This window comes from Impatiens glandulifera, chromosome 1, assembly GCF_907164915.1.
Source record: "Impatiens glandulifera chromosome 1, dImpGla2.1, whole genome shotgun sequence".
Taxonomy (NCBI): Eukaryota; Viridiplantae; Streptophyta; class Magnoliopsida; order Ericales; family Balsaminaceae; genus Impatiens; species Impatiens glandulifera.
The window spans coordinates 59,663,961-59,684,289 of record NC_061862.1 but is presented as its reverse complement, the minus strand read 5'-3'; the positions used below and the strand labels follow the sequence as shown (position 1 = coordinate 59,684,289).

The 20,329-nt window shown below is 25.3% G+C and overlaps 1 pseudogene; it reads left to right on the top strand.

The window, feature by feature from the left end:
- Positions 1 to 7,842: 7,842 nt before the first annotated feature.
- Positions 7,843 to 13,670, top strand: LOC124929237 (annotated as a pseudogene).
- The last annotated feature ends 6,659 nt before the right edge of the window (positions 13,671 to 20,329 follow it).

Here is a 20,329-nt window from a genome sequence, read left to right as displayed (position 1 = left end):
CCCGAAAAATATCGATTCTTTCAGCATCACCGAAATAAGGTCAATTACAAAACAATAAAAAACACAAAAGACAAAGTCACACTTATCAATATAAACAGGGGTTTAAGATTCAAGTATCACAGAAAAAGAGTTTCATCTAAAAAATACTATAATCATTTATACCTTTAGCTTTCTCAAGAAGGAGTGAAATAAAATCTACAATCATCCTCTTTACACCATATATAATACATTCTTCAACCAATTCATAAGTCTTGAATCATTGGCATGGAATTCCTCCATGCTATAGATGAAATCAAAATTCAAAATCAGAAAGTTGAAATCCGTGAAGAAAATTTTAAATATCAATAAATTGAATACCGTAGTAGCAACTTTCATTGCATTGGCATCCAGTGATGTTCTTCCTATCCCATCATTATTACCTACAAATATCATAAGAGGATATATGACATGAATTGTAAGATATTTGTTTGTGTACTATCATCTATATGTGATGATATTAACAAATATATATATATAAAGAGAAACAAATATTTTGTATTCCTTAAACAAGATAAAGTTACTTATAATTAATAGTAATGGTCAAATGAAAGGTAAAATAAAGAAATAACACATTCGATAAATTTTTTCATTTTGTTGTTTAGGGTTCTTTTGAAAGCCATAATCAATACTCCATCACCATGATAGTTCGACATCCACGTCTTTAAGAATTGAGCACCTTTTAGAAAATTAATATTAGGTTAAGAAACATATGATATAACTAAAAATAGTCAGTAGAATTTAAAAGAGAGAATGAAATTACTTTGGATCCAGATTGGTCCTTTAATCTGACGGAATGAATATGAATAACAAGGTTCTACTACATTGAAGACGATTAACTTTGTGTTCGCCACGATGTTGACCGAGATATCCACGCGCGAAACCGGAAAGTTTGCATGCTAAGAGATCACTCTTTATGAGAGCTTGACGACAACTACTTTTTGAAGCCTAAGTTGTCCCTTAACCATATCGAGCTTCTACATTACTTCGTTTCCAGTTACATTCAAAATTTTAAATATTTTATGTAAAAAATAAATATTATTTTATGTATTTAAAAATTAAATAAAAAATTTATTTTATTAAATAAAAAATATAAATTCTATTCAAATTTTAATTTAATAAAAATAAGTTGAACGTAAAATTTAAATTATATTTGAATAAATAGAAAAAATACAATTTCAATAATTTTAATACAAATTTAATATAAATACGCATTTAATTCATAGTTTAAAATTAGTTATAAAGAATATTAAAAAATATATATTCTATATATAAGAAATATATAATTAAAAAACTAAATAATATATTTTATAGATAAATTATATTCATATAAAAAATTATTATATTAAAATAATAAAAATTAAATAAGAGTTTTTTAATTAAAAATTAAATTTAATATTTAATTCAAAATATTTTTTTTATGAATTAATCTTATTATAAGTTTAATTCAAAACTAAAAATTAATTATAAATATTATAAGTATATTTAAACAAAATAAATAATATATTTAATAGTAAAAACTAAATTTAATATATTTAAAAGTTAAATTAAAATATATTTTGTTATAGAGAAATTATATTTATATAAAATTAATAATAAATATGTTAAAAATAATAAAATTTAAAGTAATAATTTTGCTTTAAATTTTATGTATTTTTAAATTTAATTATATTTTTATTAAATAAAAAATATGAAATCTTAATAAATCTAATAAAATTTTAAATTTAATGAAAATAATTTAATATTAAATATATTATCTTAATGATGAATATTTAATTTAAAAGGTAAAGTTATTGATACATATTATAAGAATATTTAAAAATATTTATATTAATTTTATTATAAGAAATATATAAGTAAGAAAATTAAATAATATTTTATGTATTTAAAATTTAAATTTAAATTATAACTTTTTATAGAAAAATTACATTTATATAAAAATAATAATTATTATTTGAAAAATATTTGAATTATTTTTTATTAAAAACAAAAGTGATAAATGTTTTTAAAAAAATATTAGTTGATATAAATTTTAAAAATACTTTTAATATAAAAATTAGGTAAATATAATAAAATAAAATTTTATGTATTTTAAAATTAAAATTATATTTTAATAAAACAAATAATTTAGATGTAAATAAATATAATTTAATAAAATTAATGCAAAATTTAAATTTAAATTAAAATTATATTTTGTTTTAGAAAAATCGTTTTTGTAGAAAATAAAAATGAATAATATAATTTTATAAGTTTATTGTGAAAATTAAATTTTAATTTATAAATTTTGATATTAAAGATGTGATATTGGTTTATTTTTTTACAAACAAAAAAATTAGAATTCTTATAATTTGCACAATCTAACCTACATCAAATAAATCTATCATGCAACTTAACATGCATCTTATATACAAAGATAATATAAATTTAAGTAAGAAAAGAAAACTTACTTGAACTCATGAAGGTCAATCTCTAAGATGAATAATATACTGAAATAAAAATATATGTGTTTAATGTTATTCAAACAATTATATATAATAGATTAAGAAAGAAGAAAAAAATATAATTATACCTAAATAAATTCATTTTGGAAACTAGACTAGAGAGATGAAACCAAATTCTTGATAAATATCAACAACTCCTTTCGTTGAACCAACGTCTTTAAATTGCTGAAAAATACCGATTCCTTCAACATCACCAAAATAAGGCCAATTACAAAACAAGAAAAAAGACAAAAAAAAAAAAACAAAGTCACACTTATCAATGTAAACAGGGTTTAAGATTCAAGCATCATAAAAATAGAGTTTCATCTAAAAAAAGACTATAATCATTTATACCTTTAGCTTTCCCAAGGAGGAGTGGCAAAATATCTACAATCATCCTCTTTACCCCCATATATAATACATTCTTCACCCATTCATAAGTCTTGAATCATTAACTTGGAATCCTCCAGGCTACAGATGAAGTCAAAGTTCATAATCAGAAAGTTGAAATCAGTAAAAAAAATTGATTATCAATAAATTGTATACCGCAACAGCAACTTTCATTACATCGGTATCAAGTGATGTTCTTCCTATCCCTTTATTATTTACCTACAAATATCATAAGAGAATATATGACATGAATTTTAAGATATTTATTTGTCTACTATAATCTATATGTGATGACATTAATAACAATATATATAAGAGAAACAAATATTTTGTATTCTTTAAATAAGATAAGGTTACTCATAATTTATAGTAGTGGTCAAATGAAAGGTAAAATACAGAAATAACACATTCGGTAAAAATTTTCATTTTTACGTTTAAGATTCTTTTGAAAACTATAGGAAATACTTCATACCCATGATACTTCCACGACTTTGAGTATTGAGAATCTTTTAGAACATTAATATGTCATGTTAAGAAACATATGATATAACCATAAATAGTTAGTAGAATTTGAATTAGATAATGAAATTACCTTTGATCCAGACTGGTCCTTGAATATCAAAGAATGTATATGAATAACAAGGTTCTACTACATTGAAGACGATGTTGATCGAGATATCCACGCGTAGAACCAGAAAGTTTGCAAGCAAAGAGGAGATCACTCTTTACGTAGAGTTTGATGACAACTATTTTTTGAAGCCTAATTTGTCCCTTAACCATATCGACCTACTATATTACTTTATTTCCAATTAGATTCAAAATTTTAAGTATCTTATGTAAAATAATAAATATTATTTTATGTATTTAAAATTTAATCTAAAATTATATTTTGTTATAAATAAATTATTATTATATATATAAAATAATTAAAAATAATAATTATTAAAGGAAATGTTTTATTTAAATATAAATTTTATTTTTTTAAATAAAAATACAAAATTAATAAAAATTTAAATTTAATGAAAATAAGTTTAAATTATGAAATTTAAATTATATTTGATTAAATTGAATATATACAATTTTAATAAGTTTAATGCAAATTTAAATTTAATAAAAATAAGTTAAATAAAAATTAGTTTATATTTAATGAATTAGAAAAAAAATACAATTTTAATAATTATTTAAGTTTGTTTATGAATTAACAGATAAATAAAAAAATTAATTCAAATTTTAAAATAATTTATAAACATTATAAGAATAATTAAAAAAAAAATAAAGTTGATGTAAATTAAATTTTAATTTTAATAAATTTTATTAAATGGATAAAATGTAAAATAATTTTTTAATAAGTTTAATGATAAATTTAATTACATTGATTTAATTAAAAAAATATAATATTAATAAGTTTATTACAAATCTAAATTTAATCTAAAAAATTTAAAAATGTGTTTATGAATTAATGATAAATATTAATTTAATTTAAAATTATTTATGCTTAAATATTTAATAATTATATTATAAATAATAATTATATTATATGTATTTTGAAATTGAAATTAATATTTGATTAAATAAAAATGACAAAATTTAATAAAAAAAATATGTTTTGAATAAATTTAACAAAAATTTAAATTTTATGAAAATAAGTTTAATAAAAAATTTGAAAAAAGTTATATTTAATTAAATAATAAAAATATAATGTTATTAAGTTTAGTGTTATTTTAAATTTAATGAAAATACTTTAATTCAAAAAAAATATAAGTTTAATTAAAAATTAAAAATTGTTTATAAATATTTTAAGAATATTTAAAAAAATAATACTTTTTAATATAAGATATATAAAAAAAATTAAATAATATTTTATGAATTTAAAATTTAGATTTAAAATTGTATTTTTTTTTATATAGAAATCATATTTATATAATAAAATTAATAAAACTTAAAGGAATAATTTTGATTTAAAAAATATATATTATTCTTAATATAAGAAATAGGTATTTAAAAAATAACTAATATTTAACATAAGATATATATAATTACAAATCTAAATAATATTTAACGCATTTAAAATATACTTTGTTATAGAAAAATCATATTTATATATATAAAAAATAATTAATATATTAAAAATAATAAAAATTAAATTAATAATTTTGATTTAAATTTTATGTATTTAAAATTTAAATTATATTTAATTAAATAAAAAAATTAATGAAAATTTAAATTATATTTAATTAAATAAAAAATAACAATATTAACAAATTTAATACAAATTTAATGTAAATATGCTTTAATTTATAATTTACATTATTTATAAAGAATATTTTAAAAAAAAATATTTAAAATTTTTAATACAAATTTAATGTAAATATGATTTATAAAGAACATTTAAAAAATAAATAATATTCTAAATACAAGAAATATAAAAAATATTTGTTATAGATAAATTACATTTATTTAAAATAATAATTTTGTTAAAAAAAAACTAATTTTAAATCATATTTAATATTTAATGCAAAATATAAAATATTTTTTTATGAATTAATGATTAATATAAGTTTAATTCAAAGTTTAAAATTATTTATAAATATTATAAAAATAATATAATAATTTTAATTGATATAAATTTTAAAAATATGTTTAATATAATAATAATATAATAATTTTAATTGATATAAATTTTAAAAATATGTTTAATATAAAAATTAGGTAAATAAAAAAATTATGTATTTAAAAATTTAAATTATATTTTATTAAAATAAAGAATGAGTATTTAATGAATATAATTTAATGATCTTAATGTAACATTTAATTTTAAATTATATTTTGTTTAAGAAAAAATATTTCTATAGAAAATAAAAATGAATAATATAATTTTTAAGTTTAATGTAGAAATTAAATTTTAATTTAGATATCAATAGAAAATAAAAATAAATAAATCAATATCATAAATTTTAGATGCATAATAAGTTGGATAAACTTATCATGCATATAAAAAGTAGGGTCAAAAGTATTATGTATCTTAAATAGTAAGATAATATAAATTGAAGTAAGTTAAAAAAAACTTACTTGAACTCATCAAGGTTGATATTTAAGATGAATAATATCCTGCAATAAAAATAGATGTTTATAATATTATTCAAACAATTATATGTAATACATTAAGATAGAAAATGAAGAATTATGATTATACCTAAATAAATTCATTTTTGGAATTCTGGAAAGAGATGAAAAACAATATACAACTCCTTTCAACGCCGACCCAAGGTCTTCAAATTCCTAAAAAATAACGACTCCTTCAACATCAACGAAATAAAGCCAATTACAAAATAAGAAATAACACAAAAGACAAAGTCACACATATCAATGGAAACAGGGGTTAAAATTCAAGCATCAAAATAAAAATAAATGGAATTTCCAACAGCTAAAAACAGACTGTAATAAGTTTATACCTTCAGTTTTCCCAAGAAATAAAAAACGTTGTCAATATCCTTGGTGAATCAGAAAGTTGGAGTGGAATAAATGCTTTCAATCATCCTATTTGCATAATATATAATACTTTATGTGAATGTTTTCTTCCAGGCTATCAATGAAATAAAAAACAGAATCAATGAAATAAAAAACAGAATCATAAAGATGAAATCAGTAAATAAGATTTTGATTTTCTGTTAAAAACAAAATCATACCACAGTAACAACAACTTTTATTGCATCGGCATCAAACCTATTCTCTCAGCATTGATCACCTGCAAATATCATAAAAAAATAACTGATACCTATTTGTCTTGTTTTGATTCAGATTTTTGAGGGAGAAATGAAGAATATACCAATATATCAAGTTTGCCGAACTTGGATCTGACTAAATCAACAAGGATAGGAATAGTAGACAGATCTGCAACATCAAGCTGATGGAAGTAGTTCATCTCTTCCTCCGGTAAGTACTCTCTTTAAGATTAGATTCCTCTTTTTTTCATCTCTAACTGTCAGAATCACCGTTATGCCTTTGAAAGTCAAAAGTCTGCATATTTCTAATTCAATTCCTCTGTTTGCCATGTTACGATCAAATGAATTGTAATTTCTCTAGGTTTTCAATCAACGATTAACTAAATAGAATAAATTATGCATTGTAATTTCTTGTTTGTTATAAGCAAGAAAGAATCTTCTCATACCTCTTCGTTTCAGTGTCCCGGGCATAAGACAGGTGAAATAATCTTTCCTTTTTCCAAAGAAAAATGCACCGACACCAGACGATTCAAACATAATCTGAAAAACTAATAGAATAATTAATATAATAAGTCAGGGCATATGCATATATATTATAAGAAACAGTATGCATTTAGAGAAAACGATTCAGATGAACCTAAATAAAACCATTATTACAACTGAATGGAAATATCGCTTCCCGAAAGGAACACCGATTGAAACATCATAAACCCTAATCGATCGGATATTACAACAGATCTCCTTTTCCAACTAATCCAATATAATTTATGTAATTAGAAAAAACAGTTCAGGAATTTTAACAGATAAACAAAGAAATTCTCTTTTTAAGAAAAAAAGGTAACCCTAAAAGTTCAAATCCCAGAAAGTAAAAAGTTGATCATGTCAGTTCTTATATGATTGATTTCTCATTCAAACCACCATTTTCAACCTAATTCAGTCGAACATTACCAACAAGAATCATAACTTACCGGTTTTCCATTCGAGAACGAATCAGAAAGATCATGGCGCCGTGAACCAGTAGCGGATCCAATACGACGGGACATGGATCCATTATCAAACCTCTGAGATGTGAGCCGCTGCTGATGCTGTTGTACGACGATCTGTCTATGTAAAATTTACTCTTCCGTAAGCATTTTCCGATTACTAATTCCACCGGTAACTCCCCTGCTTCTGGAAGTTTTTACACCGCCAAGCAAATGATTCGATTTCTCTAAATGCTTCGGAGGAGGAGAGAAGCCGTCGTCGGCGGTGTGGACGTGTTCTTGAAGAATGGGAAATATCTGAATCCGATTTGCGGAAGGGGGTTTAAGGGGTTTTAGGATTTGGATATATATAGTTCCTGTATAAATCGACAAACGGCTACTAAAGGGGTTTAGGATTTCGAATTCCAATGGATTCAAATTATCTATTATCTATTATTATAATACTAATTCCAATGAATTCAAATTATCTGACAATAATAATAATTTGTAAAAATATATATATATATATATATATAATTAATGAACTAAGTATATTATTATATAATTTTAATATTAACTTAAAATTATACTCACGATTTTATCACAATTTAGGCATCATACTTTATTTTTAATAATATATATTTCAATTATTAATTATTATAATAAATAATAAAATCATAATAATAATACAATATTTATAATATATTAGATAAATAACTATCATGTCTAACTAATTAAATTATTTTAAAAATTATTAATTTTAATATTAAATCATCTATTATTAAATGGTTCAACTTTAAAAAAAAATTATTATTTTTATTTATAAATAGTTAATTCTTATTCATTCAAAAAATAATTATATATATGAAAAAAAATAATTTATAAATAATACAAAATAAAACGTTAAATAATATGATAAAAATAAAAACTAAAACTAAAATTCTTAAGTTTAAAATTTAAAATTCTTGAATTTTTTGTTGATGTGACTTCAAATACGAAGTCGTTTAAGGTCTATAACAATGAGTAAGAATGTATAATAAACTGAACAAACTAATCGGCGGTGTCGAAAAATCGAGTCGATAAAATGTTTATAAAATATTCTGAGATATAGTAAAAATTATTTTTGTGTTGATAAATGACGCCAAATTTTTTTTTATCTAAAATCATAACTAACCATCGCCGAAATAATGATAAATTGAAAAAAAAAAAAATCAATGATGGACACATATAAAAGAGCGTCCAAATGAAAGATTAGTTTAATAACTTTTAATTAAATAAAAAAAGAAATAACTATAGATCTGACAATTGTATCTCATTTGTCCTTAAAAGAAGATTGACACAAACTCAAAAAATGACCACCAAAGATAATTAACAAATATGAGCATTAAACGACCTAACAAAAAGGTAGAATATTATTTGAATTAGAAAAATTCGGGATGACAAATCCGATACAACTAAATAATATACCAAATTAAACAAAATAAAGCATAAATTTAAATATAAGTACTAAAAGAAAATTAATAAAGAAGATGTGAAAACGAGAAATAAAATAACTATTGTTTATTTTTTAAAAGGAAATAAAATTAATTAACTTAAATTAAGATCCTTAAGCCTCTGTTTGGTTGGAGGTACAGTACTATAGATATAGGATAAAGATATCTACGATAAAATTAAATTAATGTTTAGTTAAAATAAATTATATCTACAGTGTTATTAAAGGTATAATTTATACCTAAAATGAGGTATAAAATTGTAACAGGTATCACAAGGTATACATTTCTAACCTTTACTAATTTCTATTTTTTTTAAGCTCATTCTTGTCTTTAACCAAAATTATTGTCTTTTTCATCCTCGGACGTGGAAGTGGACTTAGTTACCCCATTGATGAAAGCTATCCTTTAAAATGCAAACAAATCTTTTAATTTTTCATTCTCTTGACCAATAATCTCTGAAGTGAAAAGAGAGATATCAAAAATAAAATAATTATTTATTTAAGAAATGTTTAACAAAAAAAAATATACAAATAAGTTAAAACAATAAGTTTCTTAGTTAACTCTTCGATAAAAACGTTTCACTACATTTTTTTTAAATGCATTTTTTTATTATGTTAGATTACATTAATTAAGTCAGATTTGTTTTAGTCGATTTTGTTTTTAGATAATCTTATTTTCAAATAATATAACAAACTCTTATTTTTATCTTGAACTTTTATTTTTATCTTGGTAGGTACCTAAATTCTTATTAAGTCTCCACAACATAGAACGATCTATTGAGATTCGTTTATTTGTGATTTTGTTATTATATATTTAATAGTATTAATTATTAATAAACAATTTATTTAATTATAGGAAATAAAATATATTTATAAAGAAATTATATTATCATATAGCATTATTAAATATTTTTTATTAGTTTAAATATAATTAATAATAAATATTAAAGTAATTTATATAAATAAAAGAATAAAATAGTCTTTAATTATTTTTACTATTTTTGTATACCACGAACCAAACACAAAATTATAAAATTTATATAATTTATATCACTTTTATTATTTCAACCAAACACTAATAATCTATATAATTTATATATCTTAATACCCCTATACAAGTTTTACCCAAACAACTTACATCTATATAACTATATAACTAATACCACGAACCAAAATGCTCAATTATCACGAACCAAAACGCTCAATTAATTGTATCACCTAATTGTACTAAAAAACGCACATTGTTGTTGGTCTCAATCTCACCGCTTAGAATCCGTCTAGATTGAACGTGGCAGGCTTGTATGATTATAGAGCATGTTCAACGAAGATCACGCTCATCATCATCGAGACAATCAATCTCAGATCTCTCCTTCTTCGCGTGGCTGGAGACCGGTTCTTATTTCTTAGAGAGAAAGGTTTTTCAATTTTTCCGTCAAAAACTGGAAAGGTGAAACAATCACATCCAGACGCTTTTACGGATTTCCTCCATTATTTATTCATCTTTTCATACTGTTTACCGCTATTATATATTTTAGTATTCAGCACTTACTTACTGCACATGGTTGGCCGTTATGTGAACGAAAAGTCTTCATCCTCGTTTAAATGATTTGTACGTATACATACTTCTTTTCTCTCTTATCTCTCGCAATCGTTGTGACTTTTATTCATCATTAACTCTTCGTGGCATGTTGTGAATTCTAAATGTCTCTTCCAGGTTTGTAAACATTTGCTTCAGTCGAGTCTAGATTTGGAGTTCATTTTTCATTCTACTTGCTTGATTGAATCTCTTGATTCTATGTAACGATATCTGTTACTTTTCGTATTAATTTGAGTGGATGATTATTATATTAGGTTTTATCTTAGGAGATTTAAAATCCAGTTACAAATGAATGAATTAATCCTCCGTTTGTGCCGTGAATCTATTTCTTTGTTTGTTTCTGTGGCGGATGTCTAACAACATATTGAGTTCATTTGTAATCCATATGAGATGACATTGAGAAACATAGGTAATCTGAACTTTGCCTTGAGAGATTATAAAAATTCATTGGCAGTTTATTTGTATGATTCTGATTCAGAAACAATCTAATCGATAGAAACAAACATATCACGCAATTAGACTATGAATATCACGTTTGGGCTCAAGTCTCTTCCCATCGAGCCAAATTGATACATCCATTATTCTCCACTAGGTGAGGACAACAATGAAGTTGAGGAAATGAATGATTCAGACATCTGATGATTGATTGGGAGGAAAGGCTTACTTGAAAATGGGGATTTAATCTCGTACCAAATGTGAGGAAAGAGGCTAAATGTCCATTAAGTTTAGTCTTTTCTGAATTCATTACCACAAATGACATGAGTTGTACATAATTGGTTGTATTACTATCAGCCTACTATGATTATGGTTTGAATGAAACTTTCATTATATATCACAATTATCTTATCTGCATTCATAATTAGATGACTATTTTTTAAATAGGCTTTTATTTGCCAAATAATCATATGTGGTTTAATGTCTTGTCCATTGGGTCTCATATATAGTCAAGACTGATAATGACAGATTCTACTTTCAATTGACAGATATGGATCAGGAGGTACAATTTTTCTTTGTTTTTCAATAAGCAATGTCATATAATGCCATCTCATTTTGTGATCGAGTTTTTTTTGTTGTCATCGACACGAAAGAATCAGAGAAGCTGAGCTCGGTTCACATACTGTAAGGTCCCATGAGATTACAGTGGCGAGGATCCACTTGCATGATTGACTCATTTTACTGCTTCTTGGTGTGATATATTATGTTTTGAATACAATCAGTCTGTTCTATCGGTTTGTTGAGAAGGATATGATGTCTGACCTCAAGTATTCTTTGAAAGATAATACAGTTCCTCCATGGGCTGTTCCGATATGTTATTTTTCTATTATTTTTATTTAGAGAAATATTTATAGGTCGTGTAACTTATGAATAGTGTTCCTTTCCATTGCTAGATATATGTAGTTATTTTTCCTATCTTGATTTTCTAAGAGTTTATTTACGTAGGAAGGATGTATACGATCTTCATTATGCAACTTTAGGTAAAACTGAAATCCTTACTTTATGTTCCTTGTGTGAAATGTTATGTTTATAAGCTTTGAGAAAAAAAAACAGGCCTACTTTTTTCTATCCTCATCACGTCTGTTCTAACAAATGCGATAAAGGATATTGTTGGTCGGCCTAGACCCGACTTCTTCTGGCGGTGCTTCAAAGATGGAAAGGAGCTTCAAAGATGGAAAGGATGTATGTATTTTACTCAATTTCTCTAGATAATGGCTTCATTTATAAATACCAAGTTCAGTTTACAGTTCAGATCTAAATGATAGGACAAAAATAATTTTAAATGAAATGAATATGGAATATACGGTTTTCCCACTAAGAATCCTTGATTGAAGTGGAGGTAGGTCCGTGGGGATCGTGCTAGCTTACACACCATGGAACAAATCCCGATTTATTTTTTTTATAGAATCTGCGGTTTTATCTTAAAAGTATGCTAAATGTGGTGTCTCATGTCTTACTGTTAGGCTTATGATTTGATTAGAAATGTTATTTGCCATGGAAACAAACATGTGATAAAAGAAAGGCATACAATTTTTCCATGTGGCCATACTTGGGGTAAGTATCTTATTGATATTCAACGAAAATAGTCCTCCAATACTTTACTCAAAATCTTATTAATTTCTTGTTGTAGTATTCTTTGCCAGTATTCTTTGCCGGTCTAGGATTTATGTCGTTGTATTTATATGGAAAGATTAAGGTGTTTGACCGAAGAGGACATGTAGCAAAATTGTGCATCTCTTTTACCCTACTACTCGTTGCATCACTTGTTGGTGTCTCTCAAGTTGACGACTACTGGAACCACTAGCAAGATGTGGCAGTAGGAGGTATACTAGGTGAGTTCATTGCGTGTTATGTTTATCAATTACTATTTGGGACTTGAACTTAGTTTTCTTTTGGCATATAATGCTAGTACATTAGCCATTTGGGGATTTTGTCAAGGAAGAAGAGATTAATGTTTCTTTTTCTAAACTAATAAAATATATAACACTAAATAATTTCGTGAAAAAAGAATGTCTGTTAGGAAAAAGCGCCCAAATGGCACACGTGTTAAACATTTGAACATCATCTTGCAGTTCAAAGTTCAAACCCCATATGTTTAAAGAGGTCCAAGTTCAAGCCCCAATTTTAATAGCTTTGAGACTTGTTTGATGAGGTGTTATTTAGTCCTTGTTCAATATGGGTTTTTGAGATTAATATAAAATAACCGAATATCTCATCATCAATATACTCTTTATTCATTAAATTATAACCATAAGACTAATGTCCTTTTACCCAACTAACCGAGTTTTCAATAGCTTACGGTTGAAGTGTCCATATGACGACAGTGGTGAGTTGCTCTACTAGCCTCACACCCCTGCCAGAGATTATTTTCAAAAAAGAAAATGTTAATCGTCTTAGATAGTAAAAAGGTTATTTATCTGTAGGTATGTATTGGCTACATTCTGCTATCTTCAGTTTTACCCGCCTCCATACCATGTTGAAGGGATGTCTAATTAGGGTTGTTGTGCTACCACATAAGTATTCACAACTAAAACAGAGCATTTTCTTCGTGAATATATTATCATCCCATTATAGGTTCGGGTTCTTATGCCTACTCCAAAATGAGGAAGGAATCACGCAGTCATAATCGCTCAGTCAGTAGTGTTTTCACACAAAATGAAAATGAAGTATCGGGAAATACTCTAGTTGAAGATGATCATCACCGTAATTTCTTAGGAATGGGTTTATCAGGAAATTCTAGTTTGGCAGTTGATGACTTAGAATAGGGAATAATGTATAGTTAGTTATATACGTGCATTATTTGATGGTCAATTGATAGCTAACTGTTTTTTTATTGTTTTTTGTTCATTGAATCGTAACGATGGCAGGAATTCACAATCGCTTCACATCAATGGAGGCCAAGAGATCCAAAACAGATGAACTCGGTGGTAGTTAGGTTAACATATGGTTTTATTTAGAGTTATTAGTTTATTTGGTTTTTATAGTTAGCCAGAGTTATTAGTTTATCTATGAAGCTTGTTAATATATTTCTATGGGTAATTATTTTATCCAACATTTATTTTATTATTTATTATTTATAATTCAAATCAAATTGTATTAGGAAACTATTTTATTGGACAAGACATGGTTCAATTATTACTATTGTTAATGAACGGTATAATGACAATATTAATATACTTTTATAATCTTAATTATACTCACATGTCATAATATATAAACAAATTTTGTTTTAATACTCTTACAGGTAATAGTTTATAAAAAAATAATTTAATTTCATTGATTCAAACTTGTATCTTAAGAACTAAATAATATTATTAAAAATTTGACAACAAAATTTTTGGTTAAATTTAACAAGTTATCACCTCTTTTCAAAAAATTGAGAAATATTCAAATAATAATTTTTTCTTCTACAAAATATGATAAATTTTTTTGATTAGTTGATATGGAAATAAAGGAATTTGAGGTAATTGTCTTTAGTTCAAATATCTTCAAGTGCTTCATTACAAACATTATTTATCATATTTGGATGGAGAGGAACGCATGAAAATTATCAAGGGTTCGAAATGATGTGAATGTGAAGACGAATTCTCACTTGTGAAAGAAATTGGTTGATTTGTCAAAGATGAAATATTGCATATGAGAAATTTACTCTTACGTATGATTTCAAGGCACTCTAAGTTTCATTGATTGCTTCCTTCAATTTTGTTCTCATTCTGGTTGTTTTATTTTGTTTTCATCTTGTTGATTCATTCATTTTTGACAAAAAAATTGTTTTTTTCCTAAATCATGAGCTCTTAAAATTCTTCACCCTTTTCGGGTCTTTTTATTTAATGACATTATGTCGTTTTATAAAAAAAAATTAAGATAACAAAGTCATATGAGAAAATATTTTCAATCTAAAAAAGATGGTGAAATTATTATAAAAAGTTAAAGATTAATCAAATAAAATATTGTTGATCAAACACTAAATTTTATGGATTGGTTAGTTAGTTAAATTGCTAATCCGAAAAAGTTTTCTCAAAATTTTGATTCGGTCTTTGTGTTTGATTTTGTAGAATTTAAGATGGTGGTGAGTCGCTTCTTCAGTTTCATTAGAAATCTTATCTCGTGGTATTTTCTCGGTAAAATCTGCTAATGAATAAATAAGGGAGTCTAGAGGTTGTGCTAGAAGTCCTTGTTGAGATATAATATTGTATTTGTGGAAACTCAATTCGACTTTAAAATTTTGTACCGCAACTTTTGAAAAATATTCTTCACCATGTACCGGAACTTTTGAAAAACATTCTTCACCATGTACAACATTTGAATGATTTTCTGAATTTTCTTCTATTGTAATTTGACGATCGGGCACTTGTTCATTTGTCAAAGCATCAACATCTTCACTGTCTAAACAATTTGCTGAATTTTCATCTATTACAATTTGAAGCTTCTATAGTGGTATTTTCTTGGTAGAATCAATAAAGGAGTCGAAAGGTCATTTTGAAGTCTTTGTTCAGATATAATGTTGTATTTGTAGCAACTCGATTCATTTTCAAGAATTTGTACTGTAATTTCTAAAAAAAGTTCTTCACCATGTACACAATCTGAATTTTCTTCTATTACAATTTGACGATCGAGAACTGGTTCATCTTCCAAACATAATCCAAATTGTTTTATGTCTTCAGTTTTAAGAAAATCTCATGTAATCACCATATTAGGATCTAAACAAGCTTTAAAATTTGTATACCATAACCTTGCATTATCTCTGAAATAAAATCTTGCAATTCTTTGTTGAATGTCGGTTGGTACGTCGTTAATCATGAAATATTCTTCCGCTGCACATATCCATTCATCTACATTTTTGCTGTCAAATTCTGGGAATTCTATTTTACTTCCGTGCGTAAAATAATACATTAATATTGTCTTGTCAATTTTATATCCAATCTTTGTGTTATAAGAGCTACTTTACGGATCTTGCATAAGAGGAAGAAAAAAAATCGTATCGATGCTTGCGGAAGGAGTTGATGGAGAGAAAAGATTAATTTGCCGAATTTTTCAAACCACAATTAGAGAATTGACAGCTCTAGTACCATTGTTACAATTCGTTTACTTAGTTATGCCACTTCCAAAGTTTTCCATAGAAACGATCGAAAAAAGAATGAAGAATGATCAAGAAGGGGATGCAATGTCAATAGAAGAATAAGGTGCGACCAAGAAGAATAAGATGAGAATAGAACACAACTCAAAGTAATGAAATTATTATTTCTTCCAACGTAATCCATAAATTTAATAAAAAACTATTTATAAAAGTAGATCTAATTAACTAATTAACTATATTAAAAATTCGAATTAATACTAATAGAATTTAATTGTTACAACTATAAATCCTTGAAGGATTTATCTATACTATTGGATCAATACAATAAATATATATATATATATATATATCCGTTACATAATCACAACAAAAGAAGTCACTATGATTAATATCATGAAGCATTCCATGTTCTACTAAAGCGTAAAGCGTGATATATATATCAAATGAAGTAACGATTAAAACAAAAATCAAGATGACTAAACCTTGTAAACTTGACCCTACTTAAGTCCTTCCCTGTCCTAGTTCGTGATCTGCATCATGACCTCTTTTAACAAGATCTTCTTCTACAGCTTTAATGACATCTTTTGATGATTGAGCAAATGATTCCAACGATTATCTGATTAGTAGTAATATACAAAGTCCAATGAATAAAAACAATTTTTACAAATCATCCAATAAAATTCTTACCGAAACTCCTTTATTGTTGCATATTCTTCAATCACATTTGATCTTAGGCGGTGGTGGTAGCCAATCCAGCTCCTCCTCTTCGTTGTCCTCAATATCAAGAATTTGTACAATCTCCTTTTTTATCTTCGTTTATTTTCTTAACCTAATTGTATATAATAACATCAACAAGATATAGTTATCGAAATTGGTAATAGGTTAATTTGTTTATTTGGGAGAGATTTATAACCTTATTGGATAGTTTACTCTCTTGGAAGGGTATGAAGAATATGAATCATCATCGTCATCATCTGCCATTAGAGAAAAACGTCAATGAAAATTAACTTTGTGTGTTTGAGAAGGGGTCATCTACCATCACTCTTTAGGAGCTTCTTTGATTACAAGTAGGAAAAAAATTGGGTTAAAAAATAAATACAAACCCATTTAGGATAATTTTAACAAATTAATATTAGTATCCATTCCGGCACAATATGAGGCGGGGTGGGCATCAGATTTGCTTGATATACTTTCATCTAAAGATGTATACACAGGACATTAAAATCATAGAGATACCAATAACGATCACTATGTATGTGGTTGGTAATAATAACTCATTTACCGATAATTTTGTTCTAGTCGGCGTTGATATGCTAAATGACGACGATTTTTGTTATGGTCAGCATATATAGTCAGTATTGAGTTCTTTTTACTGGAATCGAAGAAGAAAACATACACTAGTAAACGATTGAAAGTTGCCTTAGAGAAGAAATTAAGGAAAAGAATAATAATAAAAAAATAAGTCAAACAAAAATAATTACGATATTTCACTATTTTAACCCAGCTACAGTAGTTTTGGTATTCATTTGAAGTCATTATTTAATAATAACTTTTAATTGTTTTACTATTTTAGTATTCAATTTCAATGTCAACCACGGTTATAGTATCAATTTCACAATATTGGAATAAAAGTTTGATCATGGATACTAACACTTCATTTACTATATTGTTGTAGTCCCAACTTTCTCAGATAGGCTTGACTACGTGCGAATGTGAAAGGCCTTCACTTGACTTTTATCAATACTGAATTTATCTAAAGAGTTCTACAAACATTGACTAGTAGTTAAGTCTAGGGGTGTAAACGAGCCGAGCCGGGCTCGAACTAGCCTTGGCTCGAGTTCGACTCGACTCGATTTTTATTGGCTCGGCTCGAGCTCGATCGAGCTTTTAATATTAAGCTCGAACTCGGCTCGATCAAATAACCATAGGCTCGAGTTCGGCTCGATAAGACCGATAAGCTCGAAGCTCGAATTTAAATATATCCCCTCCTCCATTGATCTTGATTTGCTTCATTGCATTCATTCTTTCGTGCTTCTTTAGGTTATAAATATCTTATATTAAAAAAATATAAATCACCATTCATAAATCACTAGTTCACAAAAATAATATTTCATATAATTAGTTACATTTTAATAAAAAAAAGACAACCATAAATCAAAATATAGCTCATAAAACATAAAATTTCAGCAGCATGCATCATGCGTGTTCATCTCAAATTTCAGCAATATGCATGGTCATCTCAATCAAAAATTCTCGATCATACAATCTGTATTACTAAATATATTCATTAACATAAAGTTATAGTATGCTCAAATAATAATATAATAATTACACTAGAAAAAAATTAAACAAATTAGAAATAACTAAAATATAATTTACCTTAAGAGTTGGATGTTAAAAGAATAATTTCTTGATAAGTTTTTTCCTTTTGTAAAAAGAAATAATCATATAAGTGATTAAAATTTAGTTTCTAATTTAGATAACTAATAATGAAACTTAACGTACCTTATTTGATCCCTCCAATATGTCAAAATTATTCCAAACTTCTGAAGTTTTTTTCCTTTTCTTTGTTTGGAACCCCTTATCCTGTTTTTCTTCGTCATTTTCTTGTGTGTCTTGTTGGGTGTAGTTAGGAAGAACCTCATTACTTTCAACTACACCGATATTTATAATAAGTGGAATTGATGTCTCTTCAATAAACATATATTAATATATTAAGAGATAAATAAATAAAATCAAAACAAACACAATGAGTTATGTCAACCACTACTATATAAATTTAGTGCTTAAAGAGATCAATAACTGAACAAGATTTAGGGTTTTATCGGAGCGAGATTTAGGGATTCAAAACGAGATGTAAGCTTGTTGAAGAAGTATCAATGGACAGTCTCTTGAGTCTTTTTGCAAAATAATTTTGAAAAATAAAATATTTTATAGTATAATAAAAATACCTTTATATCTTATAAAATATAATATATTGAGATTACATATATTAAATAATATTACAATATAATTATATTTTTTTTATTTAATTTTTAAAAATTATATTTACGTAATTAAATTAATATCAATATATTTATTTCCTTATAAGTATTAAATAATATATATTTTTTAATTTAGACTATCCACAACAGCAGAGTATCAAATTTTTTCATTTAACACCCTGCCACGTCAGCTTAACACCTATTTTAACACCCACTTTTTAGCATATCCTACACCAGAGTGTTATTCAAGGTATTAAAATTTCTTTTTCACTTTCTCTCACTTCCACATCATTTATACATCATTTCATTTTTTTTAACCACAAACAATATTATTCATCACTTGGTAAATCAAACATACAAATATTATTTAAAACGAAGAAGAAAACAAACACTCTAAACATTGGTAATTTGTTAAGTAGTGTTTTTAAAACTCTAATCGAGAGTTGTTCCAAATTTATTCTAAATGTGCATGACAAGATCTTTCTTCAATTAATATAATAAGAGATAAATAAATAAAATCAAAACAAACACAATGAGTTATGTCAACAACTACTATATAAATTTAGTGCTTAAAGAGCAATAACTGAACAAGATTTAGGGTTTTACCGGAGCGAGATTTAGGGATTCGAAACGAGATGTAAGCTTGTTGAAGAAGTATCAATGGACAGTCTCTTGAGTCTTTTTGCAAAATAATTTTGAAAAATAAAATACTTTATAGTATAATAAAAATACCTTTATATCTTATAAAATATAATATATTGAGATTACATATATTAAATAATATTACAATATAATTATATTTTTTTATTTAATTTTTAAAAATTATAATTCCGTAATTAAATTAATATCAATATATTTATTTCCTTATAAGTATTATAATATATATATATTTTTTAATTTAGACTATCCACAACAAAGTATCAATTTTTTTCATTTAACACCCTGCCACGTCAGTTTAACACCTATTTTAACACCCACTTTTTAGCATATCCTACAGTAGAGTGTTTTTCAAGATATCAAAATTACTTTTTCACTTTCTCTCACTTCCACATCATTTATACATAATTTCATTTTTTTTAACCACAAACAATATT